The sequence below is a fragment of the Xiphophorus couchianus genome, chromosome 11 (genome assembly GCF_001444195.1).
Source record: "Xiphophorus couchianus chromosome 11, X_couchianus-1.0, whole genome shotgun sequence".
Taxonomy (NCBI): Eukaryota; Metazoa; Chordata; class Actinopteri; order Cyprinodontiformes; family Poeciliidae; genus Xiphophorus; species Xiphophorus couchianus.
Window position 1 is genome coordinate 27392256 of NC_040238.1, and position 23180 is coordinate 27415435.

At 39.4% G+C, this 23180-nt stretch overlaps 1 long non-coding RNA gene across 1 annotated transcript; it reads right to left on the reverse strand.

Moving 5' to 3' along the window:
• Window positions 1-12376: 12376 nt before the first annotated feature.
• Window positions 12377-16853, reverse strand: LOC114153426 (uncharacterized). The gene is made up of 3 exons (XR_003597323.1): window positions 16810-16853; window positions 14157-14353; window positions 12377-12669 (listed from the first exon to the last, which is right to left on the reverse strand). It is a non-coding gene; the product is annotated as an uncharacterized LOC114153426 (long non-coding RNA).
• Window positions 16854-23180: the final 6327 nt, after the last annotated feature.

The following is a 23180-nucleotide window of genomic DNA, read 5'->3' on the forward strand; positions in this document are numbered from 1 at the left end:
GCAGCCTGCAGCTCCACCGTGAAACCTGCTGAGCCTCCTTATTCCTGCAAAATAAAGTTTTTTTTTTTGTCGTTTGACTGGTCGCCTTATTCATGGCCTATGATCATATATGGTCGTCTTCACTTAATGCGCTTCATACATTTTCCGTCAGTTATTATTATGCGTGACGTCCGCGTTGCGTTCGAAGCGCGTTTCAGCACCAAGAACAGCGCACCGTCTACCTGCCGCCTGCCCAACAGACAGGACTCTTACTGATGCACTCACAGGTGTCTGCGACGTTCAAGTCCAACCATACTATACTATAACAATAAAAAAAATAGAGATGTTCCACAGAATCATGGGGAACCATTACAATAATCATTAGACCCTCATGAGTCATGCTGGGAATTTTCTTCAAAATGTGATTTCATTTAAATAAGCCTTGTACCAGAACAATTAATGAGATTTTCCTGAGGAGACTGTCATTCGGGAACTCTACCATCTTTACGGATCTATTAGCCAGTTTCATTTTGTGTACTGCACCTTTAAGAAACATTGACGCCGCTGGAACTTTTCACATTTGTCAACCAAAAACGTCGATATAATTTGTTGGAAATGTATGTGATAGACCAACTTTTTGAACGCACCATCCTCCAAGTGAAACAAGGTGGTGGCAGACTGAAAAGTTGATTAGAGGGAGGATGGATGTCAAGTAGAATGAATAGTGGGGAACATGAGAGCTAGTGGGTTAGAGCACTAATGTCCAAAGTCAGTCCTGCAGGCTTTAGTTCTTTACTGGTTCATCAAACCTGAATCAAATTATGGTTCATTAGCAGATACAGCTTCTAGAAAAACACTCAGAGAGAACATACTCAAGAGCAAATAATGCAAATTGGAGGGCAGTAGAAGAAGAGCAGGGTCAGTTGGCTATCTGTAGCCTATAGAGATAACTACAGAGATACCTGTAGCCTATAGCTACAGAGATAGCCTATGGCTGCAGAGATAGCCTATGGCTACAGAGATAGCCTATAGCTACAGAGATAGCCTATAGCTACAGAGATAGCCTATAGCTACAGAAATAGCCTATAGCTACAGAAATAGCCTATGGCTCAGAAAGAGGCATGAGAGAGGTTGACTGCAAATAGATGGGTTTTTAATTTTTTTTTATATTATGTTTGAAAGCAATGTGTCTTTTTCCTTCCATTTTATCATTACGCACTACTTGATGTCAGATTACCACACGAAATACCAAGAACAGGCACTGGAACTGTGGCTGTAAATACACTGGGGAGTTACGCTCCACTACTTTTTGTAAGTAGGGAAAAAAATAGCTGAAAAAGGCTCTGGTTTTCAAGCTTGCGAAACAACCTGGAGGTCGAGCAAACCGAAATGCCCCGCAGCGACTAAAATGCCATTACCTTGCCTCATAACCACAGCGCATTGTGTAAGCCTGTCTGGGTTGGTTATGTTGCCCAGTGGGCGTGAGCCGGAGTAAACTGTTACCTCGCTGTAACCCCCGGTGGGTGTCAGCCGGGTCTCGGGGCTTGCTGCACATCCGGTGTACGAGGAGCGACACGGCCTCCCACGCCGAGCGTACCGAAACTGTTATTATTCCAATCAGCCTTCATACTGCTGGAGCTTGACATTTTGCCCCGTGGCTACGCTGTGGAGTTGCAACCTTTTCTAACTCGACCTCTTTGCATGAACAGCTGCAAGAGGAGCTTATCTGCAGGAGTTCATTGGAAAAGGATGAAGCAAAATCCCCAACAGTATGCCTAGTTTTTTTCTTTCTTTTCTTTTTCTCCCCCCTATTATATTTTCCTCATGTGTCTCTCCTCTCTGCCCCATGCCGGCTTCTCCAGAGGACAGGGCCATCTGTCCCCTGTGTCGCAGTCAATTTAACCCTATTCAGCCCTTTAGATCGGCCGGCGCTCAGACCCTTTTTGCTCAGGCAGGAGGCCTGAGCTGTCAGTCTGCAGTCTAGACAATAGAGCTCCAGCCTTCTCTCTCTCTCTCTGCCTTTCCGTGCCAGCTCACAGACATTGATCACCTCTGACAAGACAGAAACACTTGCTGTTGTCTGTCTGCAGCACAGCCACCTCACTGACTCCTCCGTCCTGTATTCCTTCTCCTCCTCTGTTCTGCGGCAGCGCTCTCCCTCCTGAAACGGCGAGTTGTTATTTGAAGTGGAAGCTCAATGGACTTGGAAAGCATCATCTCAATGCAGCTCCTCGCAGAGCCAAATTGTATTCATTTCAAGCTGAGGGTATACGCTGTAGAGAGAGAAAAAATATTGAAGTTGCATTTAGATTTTTGCGGAACTACAGAAATCTATTTTTGTTGTTGTGTTTTGTCACGCTGCAACTAAAGGCTTCACAGATTTTTTTTTAGGCAATATACCCAAACAAAGAGTTGCACAAGTGTGAAGTGGAAGGAAGATGATTTTTTTTTTTCACAAGTAAAAATCTCCAAAAAGTGTGGAGTGTACATTCAGCCTCCTTATGGCTCACGTGGCAAAATTCAGCAGATTTTCAAACCTGAGAGATCGCACACGTCAGTAAAAGAAAAATAATACAAAATCTTAGTCATAACAGGTTTGGTGTCAAGCTGCACATCACAAACAGACTAATTTTACTCATCAACATTCACATTGCAGACAGAAAATCTCAAACAACCTCTTGAGACCAAACATGAGTTCATGGCCGACTGGGGAGAAGCAATCAGAAACTAATTGAAGTCTTTCATGTTATGTTTCCACCAGCTTTACACATCTAAAGGCAGACAGACAGACTTTTTTGCTAAATACCTCCCAGTCCCAAGTCTATCAGACTGAATAGCAGGCATCAGTTTGAACATCAGCTTTCAACATTCTCAATTTTGCTCAGCCTTGGACTTTGACTGGGCCATTCAAACACATGAACATGACGAGATCAGCTGCTTATTTTGCTTCTCCTTACTTTTACCCCAGTGTACATGTAAAGAGCCATAATCCTCACTAAGACCAAGAAGTTATTATTTCCTCCTTTTTGTGCTAACGTCTTGAAGGCAACTGGAATGGATTTGTCTGGTGTGGCTCTATTTCTCCATCTTCTCTTAATGGGACATTATACCTCCTTAGCAGATTCCGCTTATTCTAGTATTTCTTCATAAACTGCGGAAATATTATTTATGAGCTTTGCTCTGTTTTTCTTTTGATATTTTCTATTACTGTAGGATTTCCATGCTAAAGCTTTGCAAAATGTGTGCAACCCACCCTGCTGCTGCTGACAGATAGTGTTTAGGGAGAAAACGCAATCCTCAGCTGAAAACTCAAGAAACACACACACACCCTGACACACGCACGCATCTGAAATCAATTTGCTTTTGAAAAACGTACATTCGCTCCCCTTTTCCAAAGCTATAATAAACCTTAGATATACAGTCAATGCCTTGCAAATGCATTCATATCCTTTGAACTATTTTTTTTTTTACTTTACAATCAAAAACTTCAATGTGTTTTATAGAGCCTTTATGTGACCAACACAAAGTAGTGCTTAGGCGTGAAGCGAAACCGAAATACAGAAATAAAGGGAAAAGAAAATTAAACATGAGTTTTTTACTAGGTTTTTTCTTTTTTACACAAAAAGGAAATATAATTATGTGCAGTATGCAGTCCAGATGTTCATTTTTAACGTTTTTGAAAACAATGTATCCTTCCCGTCTCGCTTCAGAGCTATGCATGTCTTTGTGTGCATAAAATCCCAATGAAATACGTCAAGGTTTCTGTAACGTCATGTAAAAAAGAAAAGTGTGAACACATTTTCAGCGATCAGGACCTCGGAGGTGATGAAACACCAAAAAGAAGTCTCACCTCTATGAAAACAACTGCCTGTTAGTGAGTAACATTTCCAGCAACGGTCCCATCACAATCTGTTTTAAACCAAATGGAAGCTCCCGTCACTTCTGCTTACCAAAGACTCCCTGTGACCCATGTCCTCACAGATACACGTTCCTGTACTCTCTGGGATCTCTGCTGTCGTTCCCCTGGGCTGCAGTGCCACCACTGCTTCTCTTTTCCTCAGCTCTGCTGTCACATAAGTGCACCATTGTTAGTGCTGACAACATGAAACTCGCCTCCTCTGGACTCACGTTTGGACTCACTCTGCCTCTGCTGACAGATTCCTTTTCTTCCTGTTTCTTTTTTGAGAAAGTTTCCATTGAAACTCCTCCTCCGCGGCGGCTTTGTACTGACACACAGCTTAACTCGGAGTCTCTCCCGGCTCTGGCGCCGTCCGAGCTGCAGTCACTGCGGTGGTACGTCTCTCCTCTGGTCGGGCTCTGGCCCACCTTTCTTGCATGATCTTCCAGGCTCCAAGTGCAGCCTAAATTCTCTCATTTCTCACTCCCTTTGCAGCTCTTCATATGGAATTCTCTTCTTCCTGTGTTGCCAGTCGTACAATGACCTCTGACCCCCTCCCGACAGACTGCACACCTGCACCATATCTCCAGTGTGAAGGTGAAAATTCTGCCCAGCTGAAACATTTTATGCCCACTTTCCCTTCCTCCTTTCCTGTGCACTTTGGCCTCCCGTCTGTTTTTGCCTGAAGTGATACATGGAAGGCAAATTTCATTTTCCTCACATTTCCAAACAAACTTATTCTAAGGCAATGGGATATTTAGGGAGAAGAGGATTCTGTATGAGAGTCTAATGGCTATCATGACATGCTGAAGGCTCAGCTTCCAGGCAGCAGAAAAGATATCCTATGCTAACATGTCCTGAACGACACCATCAATTGTTGCTAATTCATCTCGTTTGCTTTGGTGCCTCCTCTCTTAATCTCTGTGTGGCTTGAGAACAATTTCTAGTCATAATCAGATTAAATTACAAACAGATGGGCTCTATTAACTTCTGAAGGTAATTGGTTTGGACTGGGTTTCAGTATCAAAGTAAAAGTAGTTGAAACCATGTCTCCTTTTCCTTCCACCTTTTCCACTTTACATTCATGAGCCACTCGGATAAAACACAATAAAGTTTGTGGTTGTGTCATGAAAAAAGTCTGTAAATCCCATCAAAGACCCTTTTTTATTAATCCCATATTGGACAGTTTCCACTGACATTGACATGAAGCCATTTAGGATGCGGCTGCCATGGTGACATGATTTCTGCAGTTTCTGCACCACGAGACATGCTAACGAGAGAAGCCGGTTAACGCCCTCCTAATCTGAAGAAAGTCTGAAAACGCCCGGCAGATTTATCTCGTCTGATCCTAATTTTTTGTTTTCTGTTTTTAAATGATTAGCTCAGCAGGAGCATCCGGATACATGAAACACGGCGCTGGATACAGTTTAAGCTGCCTGGCTGCCCTGCTGGAAGCCGAATCAATTATTGACTTGCCAATATATTCAGCACACTCTACTCTACAGAAGAGCTGCTACGCCGAAGCAGATCACAGCCTAAAGCGAGATGAGATATGCATGAAGAGTAAGGTGCAATATGAAGCAACAGAGCAAAAGAAGTGAAAGCATGGCACGACGGCAGGAATCAATGTTTTAACACACAAATCATCACATCAAGCTCTCTGACATAAAGAATTGATACAAAGCTTTCGCACAGAAAAGCTGCAGTATTTTTAGACACATTATAAGGAATGTTCACATTAGGTATGCATCTGGGGCACTAATAGATACAGTGCTGCACACAGGTAGGTAAAGTGACTGCATCAGCTCAAACAAGAAGCACCAAAGACTGCTACTTCTTTTTTTTCTTTAACCCATCAAGGTTCCTGCTGTTCTCTGTGTTTTTTTCTTCTTGCTTTCCATTATTTTTGTTTACCAAACATCGGGTCAGAAACTGTAACTGACCTTGTTGGTCAGAGAACAGACTAGCAGGAGCCTCATCATTCTTCTCAGTCGAGCTGCACAGCAATCCGATCAAACTAAACCCGTTTCACAAAGAAATAAGAAACGATCAGACGGTAACAGGTTGCTGCATAATAAGGTTAATGTCAGTGGGTTGCATTTATGTCTGATCTGTCCTTTGTATCTCTACGTTGCCGTGTGACGCACTGGTGACCTGTTCAGGACCTACGGTCCCTTTCACTGACCACTGAAGTAGATTGGCATTGGATTTATTTCTTTTTGATCTCAAATATCACTTTGAGATCCGGGTTATGGGATTTTATTCACAGCCCACTCTTTGTTGACCTTCACATTAGACATTAGTCATGTTGGTGTTATTTTGGGGAGGAAAAACCAAATCCAGCATGCTGGGTCAAACCCATAACCCAACTCTGTCGGGGAAAAACCTTGGCAAAGATCAGTACAACATTCGATTGGCAAAATCAGCAAACTGGGTGGTTTTAGCTAATCAGATAACCCAATCAGAGTTGTTTTAGTAATCACTAACACATAGGATTTATTATTTTACACTAAAGCAAGAAAAAAACTAATAATGTTCAGTATAAAGTTAGAGTGCAAATTTAATGGATTCACTATTAAGTGGCGCCACCATAGCTGATACTATTTTTGAAACCTTTGTTGTTGTCTTTTAAATGTTTTAAATAAGATTTAGTTGAGGAAAATGTGGATGTGCAGTTAGCATCAGCTATTGAACCTTAGCTGTAGTCGAGGTTCTGCCTGTATCAAATCCTTCCAGGTCTTTTGAGAAATGAATTAATTCATTTAAAATGAAGGGGGTTACCGCATCCAATCAGAGCAGAGGCTGCAAGATGCCTTGTTTGTGCAGCTCAGCAGGCCTAGCAAGACAAATAAACCTTCTTTCCAAAGTTTTAATTTTTAAGGCTAAAAGTTCTAAATGCTTGATGAGCTGACAGCCTGTTTGAGCTTAAACGCAGTTTTCAATAATTTACCTCCTGGTTATTTTGATTCTAGCTCGTGTTTCTTCCTTTTTTTTTATTTGGCATTTAGAAGCTCAAGTAACCGCCTTGTCAAAACATAGAATATGAATGTCTGTAATTTCTTTCCTGATCCCAAGACATTGTTCAGAGGTGTACCTGACGGCAGGATCAAACTAAAAGCCCAAAGCACTGCTTGTGATGTTTCTTCTGCTTTGTGTCGTGAGCTCTACCCAACCTGAGAGACCGTCTTTGCCTCATTGTCTGCCATCTGGATGAAAGGATGGATATTCCCTCACGCAATGTAATTTTCTTGGAAGAACTTTGAACTCGCCTTTGAAGGAACAATCCTGCACCTATAATGAGCAGCGAGACGATGTTGGCTTTTCATTGTACCTACATGTTACCTTGGGTTACGTCATTCACACTGCTGCAGGTGGTGTTGCTGTGCTGTAGCGAAATGAGATTTATTTAATCGGCAGCCAGATAAGACATTCTCAACGTCCTGTGTCCAACTTGTCCACTATCCCTTCTCTACACATGTCCAAACTACCTCAGCCAATCTTCTCTATCTTTGTGACTTTGTAACTTTTCAATCTTACTCATTACAGTCACTCCAGCTAAGTAACTTCTTCTTCTTCTATCTTTCTTTAAACTGCACATCATGTCGGTTCTCACTTTCACCTGCCACTCCTGCAGCTATGCTTCTCTCACAAATCCCCCTTCTACACCCAGCACTCTCTGCACTCTCGTCTATGGTGCACTGCCAGGAGATCGCGGGTACTTAAACTCATTCACCTCGCCTTTCAATTTCGGAACTGAAATATGACAGCCAAAAATATGATTCTCATATCTGCTGTAACTCTGCCCACTTTGGGCCAAAAACCCGTGAAGCATATAGTTAGAGGTTCAACCCTGAAAGTGCACACAAGAAAAACATGTCAACTCCAGAAGTGAACATCATGAAATCTAATAAAGGAACAGCGGAACAGCTTGGATCTAAACTCAGGACTTGGAGAAAGACAAGTTTTGCAAACTGCACCAGCGTTAGTCCAATAATTCAAACATTCATAATGTTTGAAAGATTTTTTATTTTTTTGTATTTGGTTTGTTTTTTTTCCAAGCAATTTCTCAGTGTCTGGAAAGAGTACAGATTAAAAAAAAAAAAAAAAAAACTAAGTCATTTCAACCCTTTTCCTTTGCTTTAAGCTGCTTATGGCTGAAAATGTGAGGGAGTGGTTTAGATTTGGAAGGGATTGCAACGTCCCAAGTCAAAGCACCATTATCCAACACCCATGACTTAATCTCTGCCCAGTACTTGACCTTCTGCTTTCAGAAGCCTCGGTCACAGTCTCAGTTAACTCCATTACACTTAAACCAGGAGCTGGGAGCAGAAACTTTTTATGGATAGAGAAGAACGGGGTTGTGCTAAATATGTTCAGTTCTTTAACCAGAGACTGTTGCAGATAGTAGATCCACCAACTTGGGGGGGGGGGGGGGGGGGGGGGGGGGGGGGGGGGGACCCAACCCTCTCTCGTTTTATGTCGGTGATATCACTCAGTTTGGTGTTATTTACGATTCCACACTAATAAAGTTTTTAAAATCATAATTTTGTCATGCCTAAGGAGAAAATGAAAAACTTGCAAAGTCAGTATGTCTTCTGTCTTGATAAAGAATAAATCTGAAATGAAGGCTCAGGATGTCTTTAAGGCCAAGTCAATGAGCTGGTCAATCTTTTCTGCTGAGGGACAAAATGTTAGTGTTCGATCCCTTTTTACACAATTCTGTAAAACAGCATTAAGAACTAAGATTTTCATATATTCAGAGTGTTATAAAAGTATTTCAGTAATTTTGTTTTTAGGTTTTGTAATTGTAACTTCAGATTATTGTAAGAAAACACAATGCAGTGCAGAATCTTTGTCACATTTAGGTCTGGATTTTTAACTGGGCCTGTCAATCACATGACATAAACCAGCATGATGTCATTCTCATGCTTCAGCAGTGGATGGTTTGTTTTGGATAATATGCAGTATTGGTCTTCTAACGTGTACTGTTTTTTTAGCATGTAGGCCAAAGAGTTAAATCTTGACCTCATCTGACACGAAAACCTTCTGCCTCATGTTTGCTGTGTCTTCTACCCATGGACTGTGGCAAACAAACTGCAGACAGAACTCTGCATGGCTTCTTTCAAATTATTGCTTTTTTCTTGCCACTTTTCCATAATAACCAGCTGGGTATAGAGTGCATAAATGTAGATGAATGCTCTCTTTGGCAAGCCAGTCAGTGTAGGTGGGCGGCCATGTCTTTGTAGGTCTGCAGTTGGTCCGTCCTCTTTCCATGACGATCAGAGCTCTGTGGGATGTTCAAAGCTGTGGATATTGTTTTCTAAACTAACGCTGTTAAAACTTTCTCCCTGACCAGTCTGCTGTGTTTATTTTTGTCTCCATGATGCTGTTTGCTCTCTAATATTCTTCCGCAAACCTCTCAGGCTTTCACAGCACAGCTGCATTCATGCTGAGATTAAATTATGTAGGCATGTATACTAATTAAGTGACTTCTGAGAACGTTTATTAAACTGGTGGGATACTCTGTGTTGATGTGTCACGTTGAATCCCACTAAAATATACGCAATGGCAAGTTAAAAGGTTCAGAAGATACAGAGATGTTTTCAAACAACTAGAGATTGGTTTCTTGTTTTCTCTCAGCTCAGTTTACCTGACACAATAATCTGACTCAAATTATTTGCTCTGAGGATTCAGTGGCTATAAAAAGTATTCTCCCCTTTGAAATTCAAACAGGCAGTCAGCTCATCTTTATATTGATCAAAATATGACTTTTTTGTTTGTTTGTTTTACTCAAAACCCTTTCGTGTCAAAATGAAAACTGATCTCTACAAAAATAATGACAAATATAACTAGAACTGCAAGCAGTTTCAACTGGTTCCAAGCCCAACCCAGCAAGTCCTCTCTCTTACATACATCCTGTCAGCCTCTGGGATTGCTGGGGCTCTAAGCATGTCGACTATGACATTTAATAAATGATTGAATAAATATTTACCCCCTTTAAAGTGACTGCCCTAATTCAAATTGGTCCAGTCAATTGGTGCCAGCTGGATGTTGTCCCCCCAAAAAAGAAAGAACAAACCATCATTCCCCTTTTACTTCCTGTCATACTCTTTGTCATTTTCACCAGTAGTAACATCCAGCTGTTAGATCATTAGACATATTTTTGTTGTGTTTCTTTTTTCTATTTTTGTAAAAGAAGACAAACTTTGTTGATCATGACTGATGACCAAGCAATAAAAAAGGTAAAACATTCAAGGGGTGAATATTTTTTATAGGCACTCCAGATATCTTCAAGTGTAAATAGACACAATTATTGTAAACCAAACAATTAAAGTCAACACACACAGAGAGAGAGCAAACCACTAACAGAAAAAGCTCACAGCAATTAAATTTTTAAACTTTTCAATTTCTCTCATTGGTGTTGAAAAAGTGGCACCACAGTATTCATGTGAAATCATGTGAGTCACGCAAAGCGTTGCTCCTCATCTACAAACCGAATGACGTGTTGGCCAGCCACTTTGCTCTTGTTGTTATGTCCATGCCATACGCCCATGATTTAATCTTTGTGTTTCTGAGATAAGCTTCAATATCTGTTGAAGGCACCTAATCGTTATTGGCCTTTATGAAAGATCACAGTTAGCGGTGAGCAGAAATGAGATCGTTCACCTTTGGGCTCATCTTTAGTTTTTGAAAACTCAGGGACTGGTTTTCATGATTTTATTAGTTTGTGTATTTCAAAAAGAAATAAGAAACGGATTTATATCTCAATAAGACATAATTACTTTGTGTGCTCAGGCAGAAAGCAATTTTGGAAGAAATATTAGCATGTCACATAATAAAACGTTTAGAGATCAGATATACTCATTCTTTATTGTGAGAAAATCAGAAGCAAATATGTTGCAGGGAATTTTCAGCTTCTATGGGAATTAAATATTGGTAATATCAAATACAATCTAACCACAATGTTTATGTTAAAGCATATTGACAGCTGATTCAGTCATAAAAAATATTAATTTTAAATAGTCATAATAACAAGAAGCTCACTAAGTATTCATACTTGAATAATATAAAATTTTGCAGTTTGACACAATAGTTTGGACATTTTCAGTTATGTCAGAGGGCAAGTCAATGTATTTTTAGATTATTTATTTAAAAAACATTCGCGTGTCACATTGTTACAGAAACAGGACGCAGTTTTCTACTAAGAAATGATCCAAACAGAGAAATCTTCTGAACCTACTAAGCAAACAAACACATTGCTTCAGACTGTATTTACAGACAGGTTGGTTTGCTTGCAGGTGGGCTGAATGTTCAGGCATACTTCCAGTCTTCATGCCCAACTTGGGAGACAAGCCTGATAAATGGAAAAAAAAGAAGAAACTTATCAAGTTCCCTTCCTGTGGAACCAACTCCCATTTTGTGTCTGTGAGCCAGACATCCTGTGTACTGTTGGATCTTGGCCCGCCACACAATCCTGACCAAACATGCTGCCATGAATAAAGATTGGAATCAGCATGTCCTCCAAGAGCTTCTTCTTCCAGCAATGAAAGCATCATTCGGTAATTAGCTGCAACATTTTTAGTATGAATGAGCAAAAACGCAAACCAGTAGCTTTTGTACTGAGAACCTGCGGGTAGTTTTCAAAGAGCAAACGGAGAAACAAAAGCCAACAAGCTGGGATCAACACCAAACACTAAGAAGACACCATCAGTTAAGATGATGTGGAACATCGTGTCAGAGAGTTTTGAGGAAGAGGGATAAACACTGTAGACATTAACTCGTAATTTGGAAGTATTTCTTAAAATTTTAAAGATGTATCCTTGAAGTAACACCTGTTTAGCTGGACGGGATCGATCTACTGCCGCTAACAAATTAATGTTTTCCTCCAACAGTTTATAGACTCATCCGTGTCTTTCCGTATTTAACACTAAACTAAAGATGCTTTTCCTGCTAATTACTGTTCTCTGTTCATCCCATGGATTTTACTACTGGCCCAGAGTTTACATGGGGACTTGGACCTGGGCCTTCGATGGAGGTTTGCTGATTCAATCAAACACTATGACATTACAATTATACAAGCCACCAAGCATTACTACCACCCAATATAACATGTCCTGGCACTACAGCCCGGACATCAACTTCACTATGCAGCATTCGGGTTAGTAAAGTGGACACATGGATACTGATCTCACTATGCTGTATGCTGTCTGCAAATAAAGACATGGAGAAGACTCCTATCAGGCTTTCTAATGGAGGTTTCCCTCTGATATTCTTTTAATAAATATAATCATCATTATGCAGCAGCAGGATGTTTATGAGGCATGCAGAGAGAGGGAGGGAGGTGAGGGCGTGAGGTACGCAGCACTGTTTATTCACAATAAGGCTACTGATAATTAATCTTGAGGGGCGTTTCGCCTTTTGAGAGCAAATCCTATTGCTATTAAAACAAGAAGGCAATTCCAAACCTCTACACAAAATAAAATACACACATACGCTCAGTTGCTGATTATTTTTTACAGAACCAAATCCATCTTCCTGTCTTTACACAGAAAGACTTCGATGACTCTGTCAGAGAGCTGATCTCTTTGTTTCATTTCCATCCACAAGTCCTCATCTCTGGACACGGATGTCAAGGCCTCAAGTCGCCTCTGTCCTGTCATATTCCTGGCATGTTTTTATGCGTTTGCTGGCAGAGATTGTCTTCTTGACAGTAACAGTGGATATAGAAGTAGTCATGACCAGAGCTGGAGGTCATCTTTGGCTTCTGCAAATGTTCTCAAACGCACCACAACCTGGAAGAGATAACTCAAGTTGGCAAACCTTCTGTTACCCCAAACACCAAGTCGATAACCCCCTCTGCTATAAAATTTGCAATGATCCTGAGAGGCACGAAGCCAGTGGTATGGCTCATAGTTGCTGGACAAAGGTACACCAACAGAGACCAGCTTCTCTTTATGTTGCCCAGTTCTTTACTGACAATCAGTTAGAGGTTTGGATCAATCTAATTTTAATAGCAGACAAATATAATGTGAGTAAAAACAAGAAACAGTTTTCAAGTAGAAAGCTATCCATCCATCCATTTTCTGTACACCCTTGTCCCTAAAGGGTTCGGGAGAGGTAAGTAGAAAACTAAAAAAAAAAACTTTGCTCTGGAACACAGCAGCACAAAACCAGTCTGGAAACAATAACAAAGCCATTTCTGAGGTTTTAAAGGAGTCCAGAAAACCAGATGAATCTACTGACCACCATTATCTACCAATGGAGGAAACATGAACAGTGGTGAACTCTCACAAATTTCTTCAACAGCTGAGTGGACTCATTCAGAAGGTTAGAAAGAAACAAGAATAATATAAGGATAATATGTTCAATAGTCAATACCAACAAAGAGTCTTTGGATAAATGGCTTTATGGCAGAGGTCCAAATCCATTGCTGAACTGATTTATGGTTCTGGCCTTCATGGTGGAATTGACAGAACCCTGAGTTCTGCTCCCTACTATAAAATCTGGAAGGACAATGTCCCGGCATCAGTTTGCGATTACACTCAAGATCTTATTGGTTATACAGCAGTAGAATGATCCAAAGTAGCATGTCCAACTCTCAATGGCCCCAAACATAAACTAAAGGAAGGTTTTGAAAACAGCCTTGTGAAAGTCTGAACATGCTGTCCTTGTGTGAAAACTCTCCAGTATCGACCAAATTAAAAACAGTTTTGCAAGAAGAAAAGTCTTGGTGGATGTAAAACATTAATTTCCACACATTTCAAATGCTTGTCTAAACTGATTTAGAAATCCTTGATCTCTTATTTAAAGGAAATAATCACTGGAATGCTGATACTAAAACGTGTTTTATGATCTGAAACATTTAAGGGAATTTTGGTAAAACAATGAAGACTCCTGCGATATGTTTTCATCACACTGTATTTGAACGTGCAGGTGTTCCTAAAAACTTTAAACTAACAAAGTGTACTTCTTAATAACAGTCAATGAGTTCTGGTGAAGCAGTGAGAGCAGAACGAAGTGAACAGGAAGTGGCACAACGAAGACTGTGGCAAGGAGATAAAGTTTGTGATGCTTGGATTATTAACAGAATCAAAATGATGCATCACTAATGACTAATTGGACAGTTATTATCCTCAGCAGAGCCGCAACATGCAAAATACATGCAGTCAGATGAAGTAAAAAAAAAATCTAAGAAAAGATTTCAGGATGCCAAATGGCGCAGAGTTTGAGACAGAGGAGATGAAACTCTTGGCATCGCCGCTGGCTTTATGAATCCTACCTTTTTGTTTTCGCCGGTGCCAGCAGCTCACTGTGAGCCTTCCCGTCCCGTCTTGGATTGACGTTCCAGTTTGTGGGCAGAGTGTGTGTCTGCAAAGCTAAAACCGTCACTGGCAAGATCTTCCCGCAGATGGCTGCTCTATCTTTCCACTGTTCAGCAAGTTAATAACTCTGCCAAGAACAGTCCTTTCTTTAGACCTAAAATCACATGAAGGATGAACAAAATGGTTTCGATCTGTGCTTCCACAGCCACTACATTTTCTTTCTACTATTTCAGCGTCCTGATATCAGTTTGGGATTTTACTCCCTTTTTCTTATTCATCCTAAATTAAAGCGTGCCTTCTAAAGCATTTTTCAATCGTTTTACATTTGGTTGCAGTTTTCTTTTAATTACATAAAATTTAATTCATCATCTGTCTATCTTCTAGAAAAGGAGTTACATTATTTTGAAAATTATTCACACACAATATTTGTAACATTAAAATTCCTGGAAAAATGATTGAAAAATAATAAAACCTGTTTATACTGAATTTCTGAATGAATCAATTGTGCATTTTAGTCTTTGGAATGACTCAGTTTTCATATTGTTCACTCATTCATTATATACTCCGAAAGTGCGTCTTGTAAAATAAACATGTTTCCACCACAGCTTGCTGTTGTTGATGCGAGGAGCGGCCATATTGAAAGGCAAAGTCAACCTTACGCGACATAATATTTTCTCCTTTTCATATGGGCAACATTATGATGCCATAGCTAACATGAACAGATGGATTACAGCTATTGATACCCATAATCCCTCAAAGTCACTGGCTAATAATAAAGACGATCCTTTCACAGTAAAACGTGCAGCAGCAGTCTGTAGCTCACATAACTGTTTCCTTTTATTCTGCATTACTTGAGATAAAAACTAGTAATAAGACTCAAATCTCAGATCCAGGTTAAATCTCAAGTCTTTAGGGAACCAGTCTGAGTCGAGATGGAAGTTTCAAACTCGAGTCTCCACCTTTGTCTTGCTAAAGACAAAAACATACCACACTGTTCTCATTTTTATTTGTAATCTCCCCCCCTCATAAAGTAGAAAAAAGCTTATGATTGTATTGTCACAATATATGAAAAAGTGGGGTGTAAATACTTCCTTATGCGTTAGCCAGCTATAACACTGTTGAAATACTTTGTCTATTTATCTGTCTCCTCACACCATCACACCGTGCTGCCTTGTTAACCTGGTGCCTACTCACCAGCTCTAAACTCCCGTAGTTCTGACAGGGCTGAGCTCGTCTTAATAAGCTTTACTCTAATTGGCCTTAAACTATCCCTGACAGTGAAATCAATAGCAGATACCTTTGGGCGGCAACTGAACTGTTGTTGCATGCAAAAGTGACGTTTTAGTTTTTGCCTTTTGATTCCTTCCTGATCAGGAGCTCCAACAGTGCGTAAGAGGTCTAAAACATGGAGTCTAAAACAGGAAATCTGTCAGTTTTTCTCTGTAGTCAGAAAATAAAAAATGCAAATAAAATGCGAGGTTTCATCAGTAGCGGTGCAGTCGTCGCCTCCTCCTGTACTCGCGGCCTTGTAAATGCGCTCAGCAACTACGTTTGCCCTTTATTGCGGTTATTCTAAGTTCGCTTTTTCAAAGAACACAATTTGGGATTTATTTTTAGAAGCCAGCCTATTACCCAACGTTTGACCACACTTTTACAATTCAAACTGTGCTACTAGATGAAAAATAAACATGTCCGAATTTTCTTGCCTGTGAATACCGTCGTTCTTTTTCTACTCGTGAGTCAGAGTGCATTTGAAACAGCTGAAAAACGGGATCTGGTTCATGATTTTGTGACCCGTGTTACCCTGCAACCTCGGATAGCTGAGGGTAATATAGCAGGTGATCTTCCCTCAACGTGTGATGCTGCGATATGGAAAAGACAAGACACACACGTTGAGCTCTTTTTAACTTCAACAGGAAGATTTATTCTTCTGGTGATGACCATACCCCATATACAATACTACATATGCAATACTTCATATCAAATACTTCAGGTATCACTGTGTAACTTCAACAAATAACTCTTCGATTCATTACATTAGAAATGACTGCAATATCCCTTTAAACCGAACGAGAATTATTTTAACATGCTCCATCATGAATTTTATTGAATGACAAAATATTTTAGATAGCTTTTAATTCTCCAAACCAATTAGCTTTGTTTTAACTCAAATATCTTGTCCCTTTTCCTCAGACCTTTTATATTTTTAACTGTCAAAACAAAAATATATGAATGTGCTTTTAACTATTTTAATAGCTTTTACAATTTTTATTCTGCACAACATTTACTCATTGAGTTTGACAACATTGTTTCTGTGTTACTGAAATAACCCATAAAGAAAAGACACCAGAAAAATATCTTTTACCATTTCAAAAGTGAAAAATGCAATAGGTTCAAAATTAACTCAATCTCTAGTCCTTCAACTGTTTCTCATCTCAACGTGTACAATGTTCGCTAGCATTAGCATTAGTTAGCCTCCCGAAATACGTCCCGTTTTCTACACAATGTCCATCCAAAGCTGTACAAAGTGGCCCACCAGTTGACTCTCGAGTCTATAACCTCTTAATTCTTGGACACCACATTTATGCATCAACATACATTTTTACTGACCTGCGATATAGAAAAGACGAGACACAAACGTTGAGCTCCTTTTACCTTCAACGGGAAGATTCTTTCTTCTGGTGTGCTCAATCTATTCTTGGTCATTAACGCGTCAGCGCCCCTAGCGGCCATGTGTAGAATTGCACGGACTAACTGAAATAACACTAAAAAACTTATTACGATGAGAAATTAAAGATACAAAATAGAAAATTATGTTGGGGTGCCTAGTTTCTTACTTCTTGGTTTCGTTTACTAACAACTTGTTTTTCACCCCTCTACACCCGCAACATTACAGCAACAAAACAAGCTTTTTGTGTGTGTCGATAGTAAATTGCGTACTTTTAATTACCTGCAACCTCTCCAATTTGATGTTTCGCCAGAATGCTTGCAGATTGTTTTGGTTCTAACCTACAGGACTGACCTGTCCAGGTGCTTATCATTTAAAATGTGCTCAAATCAACATGAGGTGGCAACTTTTTTTTGCCTCTGTGTGCTTGCAGGCAGTGGCGTAGCAAGCTTTTCAAAACTGTGGGGGATGTGAGTAGACGGGTCGAACTGTGAGCTACCTTGACCGGGTCACCCTCTAAAACTCTTCTGTTAAATTTTTAATATAGACATATCTGAAATGCACAATATACATAGGTATGGTTAGCTGAATATTCTGACGCTATAATCAAGTGTTTTGTGTTGGTTGCATGTTTTCTTAAATACAACCATTTTGTTTTGTGATTTTGGTTGATTGGTACCATATTTTGACCACCTAGTGGTTCTATTTCATCCAACCTTGTCATATTTATATTATGTGGGGTGGTAGAGGTGGACCTCCAGTCAGATAAGAGAAAACTGCACTAAGTGGACATGGAGGATAAAAAATTTTAAAAAAGCACCCATCACCCTGAGCAGACCATCAAATCCATAAAATATGCTGGTGGCAGCTTTATGCCGCGGGGATGTTTTACAACAGGAACAGGGAAGCTGATTGGGATTGATGGAAAGGTAAATTGAGCCAAATACAAGGCAATCCGGAGCAAACACCTGTTAGAGGAAGTTAAAGATCGATCAGAAGTTCATCTTACAAAAAAGATCAAAGGACCCCAACAAGCCAGAGCTTAGATCAAAGCATCCTTGTTGGAATGACTTCGCTAAAACCCAGCCCTGGATGTTGTTTATGTTCTGTAGTAAAACCTGAACGCTGATGTTCCCAGATGCTGTCAATTCAATCCGACAGCAGCTACTTTGCAAATAAGAACAGTTAGAAATGTTTCAATCTCCAGCTGTGCAAAGATAGCAATGCTAAAGCCGAAACTTTCAGCTGCAAATGAAGACAAAAGGTATTGACTTTGCGTGCCAGATTTGTGAATCATGATTAAATCATACATTCTTTGAATTTACTTCAGTTACATGTTACTTTTTGTTTGTCTGTCATTGGAATTCATGATCAAATCAAGTGAAATGTTTCCAGGGTGTAAATAAACACACTGTATTTAACACATAATTTAAAGCGGGTCCAGTGGAACATTTTGATGTGATCAGTTTGGTTTAAGCCATTCACCAGAATGGATGTTGAATAGAACAGGATAGATAATGTTTTTGTTTTTTTTCTGTGTTGTTTAGTGTATAAATTAAGCTATAAAAATAATCTCGCTATGCCCAACAACTATTTATTGTTACCATAAATTGATAAAAAAAAAATAAAAAAGGACTGGATTTTCTTTTGGAAATGTTTAGCTGACAATTAATCAGTTAGCTGGCCACACCAGAATCACCAAAAACGCCTGAAAAAGTATACCCACATGAACTGATAATAAACTAAGAAGCAAAAATAATCTAAAAATGAGATCTTTCTGCTACTTTGAATCTCTAATCCCTCTGGTCTTTTCCGCCTTCAGCTGCTCAGGCTTGTGCTCAATGATGTAATCAGTAGGTTTTACTTTTAATGAGGTTTTTTTTTAGGTGTCCGTCTTGTCGATGTAGCTCCGTAGTAGGATAGCCAGTGTAACCCAGGCAATCTCATTATTTGCCAGCTCAAGGTCACTGAACAATCAAGAGATTGACGATGAGCAGGCTTGCTGTTTTTGCCTCAAAGGGATAAACTGGATTAAAGTATTGGGGAGAGCTGGACTGTTAAGGCTTTAGAGATTGCACACTCAATCAGCATGTCTCTACATGCCACCCTTCTTTCAATCTTCCACATGGCAGGATAGGTACACCCTTTATATATATATATACATATATATATATATATATATATATTCATGACTGTGTGCATTATAATACGAAAAAGTATTCAATCGGTTTTTGCATTTTCATGTGTAAATGTTTCAGATCATCAAACTAATTTAATATCAGAGGAAGAGTGAAGTCTTCCAACCATGATTTAATTTATTCAATGAAAAAATAAACCAACTAAACCAACTGGCCTTATGTGAAAAAGTTGTTATCCCATAAACCTATTTTCTGATTGTGGCAGCTGTTGCTGCCAGCAAGTGTTTGTAATTGTTGGCAATAAGTTGTTTACATCTCTGTGGAAAAATGTTGGCCTACACTTTATTGGAGAATTGTTTTAACTAGGCCACATTGGAGGGTTTTTGAACATGAACACCATGTTTAAGGTCACGCAACAGCATCCCAGTACACAGGTGGACTTGCTGGTGTGACTGGGTCATTATCTTGCAACATAACCCAAGTGAACTTGAGCTTCAATTGATGGCCCGACATTCCTCTACGAGATTTTCTACTAGCTTGTAATCCATAGTTTCATCCACTACCTCTGCTGGAAGTTATCTGAGCCCTGGAGCAGCACAGCAGCTCCCTGCCAGCACACTGTCACTGTTTGGCTGATGGGTATGAAATTCGTTTTGTGATAAAAGCTGTTATTTTTACTTCCAGTAATAAGATGCACACATATTTTCCAAAAAGTCTTGGTATCATTAAGATGTTTATTGAAGGGGTTTTAGCAACTGTTATGCAGACATTTGCTTTTTAATGAGCAATGGTTTTGGCCATGGAACTCTCCCATGGACGCCATTTTGTTCTGTTCTTATCCCTTTATCAAGCTCTGACATTAGCTCAGGCAAGTGAGGTCTGCAGTGCTTTAGATGTTGTTCTTGCGTAATATTGGTAATACTGGCAGGGCGGACACTCCTGAGAAGGGTCACCATGTTTTCTCCAGTGGTGAATAATGGCTCTCCATCTAACTCTAAACCACTGGAGTCCCAAAGCCTTTGAAAGAACTTTTTCTATCTTTTTTTCAGAGTGAGTTTTGCTTCTCATCTGTTCTGGGATTTACTTAATTTGAAGCATAACGTATCCCTTGAAGAGATTTTTTTTAGTTTACTTCAGGGCTCTTTACATTGCAAAGAGCCATTTTTCCCTCGAGTCAAAACACTTTTTAAGAGTCCCAAATATTACATTACAGGTAATGTTGATCTACTATAGGGAATCCATTGTCACTATTAAACAATCAGCATTTCATTTCTATTTTGGGATTTAAAATAAACAAAGAACCTAAAACTGGCATATAAAACAAAGAGTGCATGGGATTTTGTCTTTGGGATGTTGATACTTGTGGGAAAGGGAGTTAAAAGAAAAACATTTGCTTTTCAACCCAATTACAAGAAAAATAGATTTAAAAATACACTATTGGTACTTCTGTTATGATTCTGTTGAGGAAATTCATTGTAATTCTTCTGTTAAATGATAAAATGTACCTTTGTGATTATATTTATATTAAAAAAACACTAGTTAGTTCTTCAGCATTTTTAGCCATGCAACTTGTACTGTTCTGATCAGATTTGAACAGATTTAATATTTGAAAAAGTGAAATAAAATGATTTACTTTGCACTTTGTTTTTCAGAAACCTGCAGAAAACTCTGCCTAATAAAGTGGTCGGTGAGTGAATTTAGGTGGTTTTACTTTAGGTTGACATTTTCTTCATTTCTATATTTCTTTGTAACTGCACCAGCACCGCGGGATTAGAGAGACGACAGAATCTTCTCATTCAAACCAGCTTCACTTATTCAGCTCCTCTCAGTGTCATTACTTTGTGTTCCATCCTGTGTCTCTAAGCGTAAGTGTTTGTATCTTTGCCCACCAACTCATCAAAAGAGCAGAAGTATGCTCATGCAAACAGCAGACACTCCCATGACTCATTCATCCATCTTTGTGTGTGCTAAGAGCTTTTTTATTATTATTTATTGTACCACTGAGCTATTTTTTCCCCTCTCTGTTGTTCTCAAATTTCTGGTCATTTCAAACATGTTTCAGACTCCAGGTCATGTGCGCCGTCAATACATCGGCACTCTGAAGGTCAATGTGACGTCGGCTAGAGGCAGACTGAAGTACAGATGAGAACTGACGCCAATCTTTCATGACACTATATGCTTACGCAAAACTCACTTTTTAATCATAAAAACTCTTAAAAGTGACTGTTTTGTTTGCAGGAAATAAAGAAAAACCCATTAATATTATATACGGAGATGTGCTCTTGCACATGCTTTGCACACTCACAGCACAGTCCTATGGACATGTAAAAGTTGATCCCACTGCAGCAAAGTTAATGCTCAAAGTGGAGCCCATAAAGCCAGCTCATTGTTCATGTAGAGAAAGAGGAATATGTTTTAACTGCAAACATATTTTGCTAAATAAGTCTGAGAACTGAGCTATATTCATTCAGATTTATTTAAGTCAAAAATCAGTATAACACCCTGTTATATTTTCCTTATAATGTGCATAGTGCAAATTTCAGTGAAAATCAATACATATGCATACAGACGTACTTTGACAGGCAAAGAAACATGTTTGATGTTAATGCGCAACATTTTGTATTTGACAGGACATCTCTGAAGATGCAAGCTCAAAAAATACAATCTGAAACTGGCTTAGTTGTCTCTTTCACTTGGTTGATAGACAGAATTACAGAAAAAAATAAGAAGTTTATGTTATGACTGGTAAATTAGATCACCCGTCTCTAATTTAAGATGAAATCCAGGCAACCAACAGCTGTTGGCTGCTTTCGCAGGTTCCATGTGAAAGAAAATGAAAATATTTAACCAAGGTCAAAAAGGTTGAGAATAAATAAATAAATAAAAAATCATTTGGCTGTAATAAAGTCTTAAATATCAGTGTCAGCTATTGCGAAAAACAAACAAAGGCGTATTGATTGACCTTTAGGTAAGGTCATTGAATTTAGCCAGATTCTTGCAATTGATTGGGATGGATGAAAATCAACTCGTCAGCAAATGGAACCAAAGTCAAATTAAAATCAAAAAGGAATGTGGTCCAGTTGGTGCAGATAATGTTTTCTCTCAATTAATCATTATGTAAAAATGCATTTTGTTTTTTTTTTGTCTCCTGATAATTTGAAACCCTTAGGTGTGAATCAAAATGTAAAAACAAAAGGAATCTTGAAGGGGCCAGTACAGAGTCCCTAAAAATTAATATTTTCAATCAATTAACCAAGTTTATTTGCATTGCACATTTCAGCAACAATGCAGTTCAAAGTGCTTTACATCATGAAAACGTAAACACATCATAAACACATCGTATGTGAAAACCAGTAACACACGTTGCATTTTGTTAAGTGTCATCAGTAAAATGATCAAATCAATCAAATATGTTGGTCAATGTTCCAGTTATTGTGGTTCAAAAGCAACTCTAAACATGTGGGATTTTAGTCTTGATTGGAAAGAACTCAATATTTCAGCAGTTTTACAGTTTTCTGGCATTTTGTGCCAGATTTGAGGTGAAGCTTGACGCAGTTTCTTTATTTTTCCATTCATCCCAAATTGTCATATGCAGGACGTTTCCGAAACGCCACAGGTTTTGTTCTATCCCTATAATATCACACAGGAACACATTTCCTCTGTAGAATTTGGCAGCATCTGGAATTAAAGGTGCCTACGATTTCAAAGTTTTGAGTCTTGGAGACAGAGACACCTGTTTGGCTTTTGGAGTCACACGTTTTGACCTCTTGGGATGAAAGCAGGATGACATGTTGTGATGTGAACAGTTACATCACATTCTGCGAGGCCTTTGCTCTTCCGTCCTTCTCCCCAGCCCATCACTCACGCTCTCCCTAGATGTGGCAGTAGCCTCCAGTGTCTTTGTGTCATGCTGCATGACTAAAACATGAAGAGTCTTCTCTTTATTCTCACTCAGAAAGCCTGGCTCTTCACTGTCTGTAGAGCTGCTGGATCTCTACCAACCTTTTCATCATGTCAGAGTCTCTGGTATCAGCTCGACGTACATGGAGGATCCCGTGGTGTCTGCACGTGCTTTCGATTGCCTTCTTGCAGTTAATAAACTTGTTGAGATGTTTGACAGATTATGTTGAATAATAAACCGGACTTGACTGAACTGTTTGATACCTAAGTTCAGT